We start from the raw sequence: 9,354 nt of genomic DNA, 5'->3' as shown, positions 1-9,354 counted from the left end.
ATTTACAAAATAGACACAAGTACGTGAAACTACATTCTATGGTTGAATTATCGAAATCGAATATGCCCCTTTTTATTAAGTCTGGTAATCTAAGAATTAGGGAACAGACACCCTAATTGACGCGAATCCTAAAGATAGATCTATCGGGCCCAACAAGCCCCATCCAAAGTACCGGATGCTTTAGTACTTCGAAATTTATATCATATCCGAAGGGTGTCCCGGAATGATGGGGATATTCTTATATATTCATCTTGTTAATGTCGGTTACCAGGTGTTCACCATATGAATGATTTTTATCTCTATGTATGGGATGTGTATTGAAATATGAAATCTTGTGGTCTATTATTATGATTTGATATATATAAGTTAAACCTATAACTCACCAACATTTTTGTTAACGTTTTAAGCATGTTTATTCTCAGGTGATTATTAAGAGCTTCCGCTGTCGCATACTTAAATAAGGACGAGATTTGGAGTCCATGTTTGTATGATATTGTGTAAAAACTGCATTCAAGAAACTTATTTTGTTGTAACATATTTGTATTGTAAACCATTATGTAATGGTCGTGTGTAAACAGGATATTTTAGATTATCATTATTTGATAATCTACGTAAAGCTTTTTAAACCTTTATTGATGAAATAAAGGTTATGGTTTGTTTTAAAATGAATGCAATCTTTGAAAAACGTCTCATATAGAGGTCAAAACCTCGCAACGAAATCAATTAATATGGAACGTTTTTAATCAATAAGAACAGGACATTTCAGATTAAGTTTAAATTTGGTCAGAAATTTCTGGGTCGTCACAGTACCTACTCGTTAAAGAAATTTGGTCCCGAAATTTGAGTGAGGTGGTCATGGCTAACAATAAAAATGTTTTCATGAAGAATATGAGCTGATAAATAGAGTTTTATTACTGTTGAGTAATATGGATAAGATATTTCGATTACTTCGAATAGTACGAATGTAGTTATCACTAAATAGTTAAATGAGAAAGATAAATTTCATCATAACCTTTGACTAGTCTTGGTTGAATTCCGGAATTAAAGGGATTTAAACAAAATCTTCGAAATCTAAAAGATTTGATTCTTCGACGAATAAGGAAAATAGAATCTCTTTAATTAAATGCGACCATCTGCCTCGATTGCTTTGTCCGATATTTCCTTTATAAATTTACCTTTTCCGTTCCATTAGTTTTCACCACTTCTATACTCAATTCCCAAATTCAAAAGATTTATGAAAATGCTTAACCCTGTTCTGATCCTTGTTCTTATTCTAACTATCGCAATGATTGTTCTTCTTTTACAACTCCCACCTGAAGAATCTGTTTATTTCTATTATGCTCTAGGGATTATTGTATTTATAATCCTCCCGTGTCTTTATATTGCTATACGTACTGATATCCACGGTTTGTAATTTCGGTGTTGTCATTAGGCTTTATATTTTCTCTTATATTTTAGATCTCGTTGCCTTTTTATTATCCTCTCGACCTCTAGTAAAGCGAGCAACGGTCCAGAATTCATAGATATGAATTTCGAAATGAACATAGTTAATGTTCTAAGAAAGAAATGGTAATAGCACGATCTTGATTCGCCAAATTACCAGAATATCCGGGAAAGATAGAACTATCAAGAAAATATGTTCTTGATATGTTTATATATCAGATAAAATGTAAGAGTCGTGTAACATGGCACATGATGATGTTATAATCTGTGAATCGTCACATTCCATTAGAAACTCAGCATGACTTACTGTAATATAATCACGTTGATCAAGTGTCATTATATTACACTAACTCATGCATCAGTTCCCATCATTACTTCAATAACATTCATATTTTAAGCTCGAAAGTTTACAGAATATAGAAACTAACAGTTTCTATATGATGTAACACTGATAGCACTAAGAGATTAATGATTTCAGATAAGAATAGTTATGAAAATATCTTTAGAAATATGGAGGATATTTATAATGAAAGATACGATGATATCTTGGAATTTCTAATATCGAAGGATGGTGAAGAAAATTTGTCCGCAAGAGTTTAGAGTCAGAAGCAAGATATTCGCTAAAGATTTCATCAGAAACAGAATCATCGGGATTCTTAATGTACAAGTTTAGTCCTTGTGATTTGTTCAGAGATTCCTTCGTAGTTTGCTCAATCAATTTTTTAGTTTCAAACTTTTTCTGAGATTTGCCAATATACAATTCTTTATCATCAACTTTTGGCTGTTGAGGTCGTTTACAGTTTTTGTTGCTTCATTCAACTTTTCAAAATTCAGAGTATTAATTCGCAGACTGGGTGCTTTTCAGAATTTCAGAATAGAAGATCATAGTTTTAAGAGATAAATGTTATATGGATACATATAACTGTGGATGTGGAAACGTTGCGAGACTCACAATACAGATTTGCTGATTCCCGGTAATTGGTTTGGCAATTTTTGTTACAAGATGCGGATGAGTACATGATGAGACTTCAATAGATAAATATAGTGATTTGTCGGAGAGATTTAAACCAAGGAGCAACGAGGTTGCTGGTACGTCTGCTGGTACTATGATGGAATATAAAAGGTTAACCGGTAACAATAAAAGAGCACGTATATATATCAAGGTTATAATAAGGTTGTTTAGAACGAAAAGTCGAAGTTGACTTGTTGGAGCTATGACAAAATTGACTAATTTGAAAAGAATTACAATGTTATTTTCGATAATAACAACGCCAAAGGAGCTAGCACAGATACATGTTAAACGTTTACACAGGTTCCGATTGTTTTCAGGTGCATGACTATATGCATAAATCTTTCCTTTCGTGGATGAAGTGCGGTTGGTTCATCCTCTCAATTGAGATGTTTTCAAGAATCATGAAAGGTTTGAACGCAGATTGTAATCGTCGAGATACAAATGAGGTTTAAGATGAGATCAAGTGGCAAACTTGAAGAATTATTTAGTTTCATATGTTATAACCAATATTTTAATTCATTTTAATTGTCCAATGTCATTAGTCCACAGTCGATAGTCCACAGTTATCAGTCTAATAATTCATATATAATTTAATATATAATATTTGAATTTATTAATACGTATCGTGACCCGTGTACATGTCTCAGACTCGATCACAACTCAAACTATATATATTATTGTAGAATCAACCTCAACCTTGTATAGAGAACTCGATCATTACTGCATATAGAGTGTCTATGGTGATTCCAAATAATATATATAGATGCGTCGATATGATATGTCAAAACCTTGTATACGTGTCCCGATATTTAAAGTGCGTAAAAATAAATAACATAAATTAAATGACGATAAATAAAGTGCGTAAAGTAAATAGCAGGAATTAAATGACAATAAATAAAATTACGAGAATTAAATTGCGATAAAATAAATTGCGATAATTAAATTGCGATAAATAAAATGTAATACGGAATTAACAGTTAGCTAGGAACAGTTAGCTAGGATTTTGTTAGCGTGGATTCTTAACAAAATTTCTCGTAGTTAATTTGTTTGTTTCTAACAAATTTTATTTTGTCCAATGTTTTCTTCATTATGCCACTTGTTGGATTTTGCTAAATCAAAATATAAATATGAAATTGGATGAATATGGTTATTCTGTGGTGAACGGATACGTATATCGATGGATGTAAGTAGGGTTGTAATTGACTGTTGAATTATATTCGAAGAATGTACACTGTAACTTACTAATGTGAAAACTAAATATTCCTCTGGTATTACCTACCCGTTAAAATATTTTCACCATTAACAGTTTGTACGAAAGAGTTTTTAATTACAATCTTTATGAAAATATACTTACATATATTTTTCTTCAGATGTAATCATGGATTTAATGAGTCAATATGATATTACACTCATTTGATTTACCGTTAGAACAAGGATATATAATCTCTAAAACATTAGAGATTACATAATCGCCATGTCGTACGAAGATAAATGATGTAGAACGATACGTAGAACGATGATTGTACTCGAGGTACTGAATGGGATGTTGAGGCATGGATTGTTGATGGTACTGGTGCTGTTACTGATGGTACTCTTGGTGCCGGTGATGTTGTTGAAGCTGGTACGTTTTGTACCATATTTTTCCAAGGCTACAACTCGGGTGCGAAGCTCGTTGACTCCTTCCATTATTCTGGGATGATTGTTAGCCGGAACTAGAATTGTGGATAGAATATAATCGTGGTGAGATATTCAGGAAATGAGGGTGAAAATAATGATTCGGGTTGGTTCGCTGATAAGTGCTTCAGGTTCATCGCCAAGAGGTAAATTCGGTTGGTGGAAGGGATCACCTTATTCGCGTCTCCATTGATTAAGTCGACTACGAACCCATCAGATAAATTGGGGATGGATGATTGGTTGATTCATTCTGGTTATACTGCTTTCGGAGTTCGAGTGGAAATCCATATCGGAATAGCTGTCGGAATAACTATCGAAATAACTATCGGAATCTGAGGGACTCGAACTGGTTGAGGGATTCATCTTGTACGATCAGATGAATTATTTTCGATAAAAAAAAATAGATCATAGGATGTAGATTACTATCCTGCAATACATAATTTACATACGCATATATAATACTAAAATCCCATAAGTTACGGAGGAATCTAAGGAAACTATCAGGCAAAGGTAACAATAACAGATACGCTAAGATATGAATTTATCTATACACTATCTATGCAATAGAGGTAGTAAGACGTGTCTAGACTAAGAATGATAAGTAGGTAATTTCCTAAGGATGATAAGCAGATGATTTCGGACACGAAATGATACGCAAAACTTTTGACATGCAGACACGGTCGAAGTCCAGACTCACTAATGCATCCTAACGACTTATCAGTTATACACACTAATGCAGACCTGGTTCGCTAAGACCACCGCTCTATTGCCAACTGAAGTGACCCGTCCTAATCCATCCGGACAAAGTCCGTATCGATTATAAACGATTCACAATAGTTGATTACATCGTGAGGTATTTGACCTCTATATGATACATTTTACAAACATTGCATTCGTTTTTGAAAAGACAATATTTCATTACATCGAAAGTTGACGGCATGCATACCATTTCATAATATATCTAACTATAATTGACTTAATATTAATCTTGATGAACTCAACGACTTGAATGCAACGTCTTTTGAAATATGTCATGAATGACTCCAACTAATATCCCTAAAATGAGCAAATGCACAGCGGAATATTTCTTTCGTACCTGAGAATATACATGCTTTAAAGTGTCAACCAAAATTTTGGTGAGTTCATTAGTTTATCATAAATAATTATTTCATAATTTTAATAGACCAAAAGATTTCATATTTCCATTTCTCATAAACATACGTCCCATGCATAGAGACAAAAATAATCATTCATATGGATTGAACACCTGGTAACCGACATTCACAATATGCATATAAGAATATCCCCATCATTCCAAGATCCTCCTTACGACATGATATAAATAAAAAGGGCATATTCGATTTCGATAATTCAACCATAGAATGCAGTTTCACGTACTTGTGTCTATTTCGTAAAACATTTATAAAAAATTGCGCATGTATTCTCAGCCCAAAAATGTAAAGGGTAAAATGGCAAATGAAACTCACCTATTGTATTTTGTAGTAAAAATACATACGACGACATTAAACAAAAGTATGGTTGGCCTCGGATTCACGAACCTATATCAAGTATATATATTAACACATATAATTGAAATCGAACAATTTACTTATTATTAGTGTTATAATTGTTATTTTAATATATTATATGTTTCATTCATATCATAATTAGATATATTTATTTTTATATACATTAAATAGATAATTCATTTTTATTACAAAAATATTAATATAGTTATGTTTTATTATTATAAATATATTTTTATATAGAATTCTTCATTTGATACATTAATAATACTAATAATAATAATGATAAAAATAATACTAATTATAAAAATCATAATAATTCTAAAAATAATAAAAATGATAATTTTAATAATAAAAATGGTAATCTTGATAAAAATGTTAATTTCAATAATAAGACTAATTTTAATAAACATGATAAGATATAAAAATAATGATACTTTTAGTAATAATAATAATAATAATAATAATAATAATAATAATAATAATAATAATAATAATAATAATAATAATAATACTAATATTTGATGGTAATACTAAAAATAATAATAATAACGATATTACTAATGCTAACAATAATGATAATAATATTAATTGTATAAATGATACTAATAATTATATTTTTAATATTTGTAATAATCTAATAACAACAATAATAATAATAATAATAATAATAATAATAATAATAATAATAATAATAATAATAATAATAATAATAATAATAATAATAATAATAATAATAATAATAATAATTTTTATATGGAGTACCTAATAAAAAAAATTCACGCGTTTTATTTGTCTCCCCAAATAGATCGAGCAGCAGAAGTAAAGAGGAGATGACATGGTTTAGGGATTTCGATTCGTCGAACAGATAAATAAATCAAGAAACAATCATCAGTGTAAACTAGGTTATCATCATCATCATCATCATCATCATCATCATCATCGTCCAATCGTCATCATCAATCCTAATCATCAAATAAATCTCAAAGAAATTGAAGTAGTGATGGTGTTTCGGTTGGTGTCTGTTCAAATTAAGAAGAAGGGTTAATCACCGCAGCGTGAAGTAACAAAGATTTCATCAAATCATCATCATCGATTATGAAATCTGTCTAGTAATCGATGAAGTAGGTAATTGGTGTTCTTTTATTTATTTATTTAAATAAATATAAATTTTTATCAACTATCAGCGATTATTATAGGTTATTAATTAATTCATTCAGATTTATTGCGATGAAAACTATTTGTTTGATTCAATTGTTTGTACCTGAGTTATAAAATAGAGCAACAGGGAGCAGTAGAAGTTCCTGGGTAGGTTTTGCTTGATTGAATAAGTTAGGAGATAATGAACATAGCTGTTTTCAATAATGGTGCTAAGGTTGTGGCTGTGTGATTGCCTCATGGTGATGATATTATTTTGTTTTGAGTTGTAATATTCGAATAGGAAAGGATGTCCCAGCTGCAAAAGTTCCAACAGGTTTGTAACAAAAAAAGGAGATGCTCTTGATCGAATCATATGTATATGGTGTGTGTTTTAGTTCTTGATTTCTCCCCAAAATAGTATTAATAAATTGTTGATGTTTTTATTCGTTGGAAGCCAAACACGGACAGCAGCTGTTGCAAGTAACTGGAATAGCTGCATATAAGTAGCAGCAAAATGGATAGCTGCTGTTGCAGCTCGTATACTAGGCAGTGACGACAACAATAGTGAAGATGATATGGTTGGTCGGCTGAGAAGAAAGAAAACAACAGAAATCGTAATTATTTGCAGCTGTAGTAATAACAATAAGTGTGGTGATGTTTTTCTTCGGTTAGCAAGACCAACAAGAGAGGTTTGTATTATCATAAGTCAAGTACCAACAATAGAGGATAACTTGATCATGTAACTATTTTGGAGTGATAACCGGTTAGCAGGTGTTGCAACAATCATCATAGTTGTAGCTTGACAAAAGAGAACGCGGCAGCAGCAGTAACTTTTATGGGTGGTGTGTATTGGTTTACGATGTTGAGATAGGATCAAACAAAGAAACACAAGTGGTGTTATTGTTTTTCTATCAACAGTAGCAATAGGTGGTGATTTTACATGGTGGTTGTTGGTGAGGTTGAAGGTGGTGATGGAACTGAAGTGGTGGTAGTGGAGTGGTGATGGAGAGGATGAAGAAGATGTTTGATGTCTTGAATTACATGTGTAAGATATGTATATGTATATGGTTATATGCCATGTATATATAATATAGATAGAATAAGACATATAGTTAGATGAAGATAGTCAATGATAGATAAGGAAATATAACAAAAAGCTAAACTAGTGTGCCTTCTTATATTTAGAAGTATATCCTCTTATATTCTCTGTGACTCCTAATGTAACAAAATCTACATCAAATGTCCAATGTTTAAATTATAATAAAGCCATCGATTATTTCATTGTATTACACATTTTTTCCATGATTATTAATAATAGATGTTGTCCATGTAGGCTGAATTATTGGTTATATTTTGATTTGTATATGGTTTCAAAAGATCTACAAGATATTCCATAAGATATGGTGGTCCAAGAAATAAAGTTTATGATTAATAAAAGAACATGCCATCTCATATGATTTCTATATTTTTGCTTTCCAATAATTGCTTGTTACTATCAATCACATACAAAAACTCTTTTAAATTTACAATTATTTGATTTTAAATTACGTACGTGCCATCTCATATTATTCTACCAACAGTTCTCCTAAGGAGTGCAATATCGTGTCCTGTTGTTAATTAGTGGTGAATTAAAAGTCTTCAGAAAAATTCCATATTTTTAATTTAAATAGGTTTATTTATTTTGGTCATTATGGTATAAAATTCAGTCATTAATTATTAAGTAAAAAAAATTAAATTAACTATTCCCTCTCCACTCCAAGTAAAATATAGTTAGTGTTAAATTTATCAAATAACTACTAAATAAATTAATAATAAACATATATTTTATAAAACTCATTTTCTGATCACCGATTATTTAAAATCACCTAAGTTCCTCTTTAACTTATTTACAATCAATTGAATGACAATTGAGCGTTACCACCGTTTACTAAATAACTTCGAAACCCTATATATATATTTTATATATCTATTTTTATATATAGATAAAATATTTATTTTACATTATTATTATTTTACATAATTAATTCTAACAATTACAATATATAATATTTCATATTATTATATACATATCTATTTACAAATAGTTGTTCGTGAATTGTAGGGAATGATCAAAGGTTAATTGAACACATGAACATAGTTTTTCAAAGTTTTTGAGATTTCAACATTACAGACTTTGCTTATCGTGTCGAATTCATATTAAGATTAAGTTTAAATTTGGTCGGAAATTTCTGGGTCGTCACAACACATAAGAGTGAAGTTTGAAGAAACTGCAGGATGATGATTAGCATTTCGACTTCAATATTGGAAGACTTTGATGTTTGAAGTTTGGGTTTTCACGTATTCTGGAAGACTTCTGATGGAGCTTGTGTTTCATAAGATTGTGGTACTACTTCATAGATTGACTGAAGATTGCAAGAGGTGTTTACAATAATTCGCCAGCAACGTCCGGGGGGGAATTTGTTGATGCATATTTTGTACGACCGTCGCTGGAGGAACAATGTTTATTATTACATTGTACACCTAGTTTATGTACACGCGTGAAACTAATCACTTACTGGA

The sequence above is a fragment of the Rutidosis leptorrhynchoides genome, chromosome 5, assembly GCF_046630445.1.
Source record: "Rutidosis leptorrhynchoides isolate AG116_Rl617_1_P2 chromosome 5, CSIRO_AGI_Rlap_v1, whole genome shotgun sequence".
In the NCBI taxonomy this organism is placed as follows: domain Eukaryota; kingdom Viridiplantae; phylum Streptophyta; class Magnoliopsida; order Asterales; family Asteraceae; genus Rutidosis; species Rutidosis leptorrhynchoides.
Note: the sequence above shows the minus strand (reverse complement) of the source record.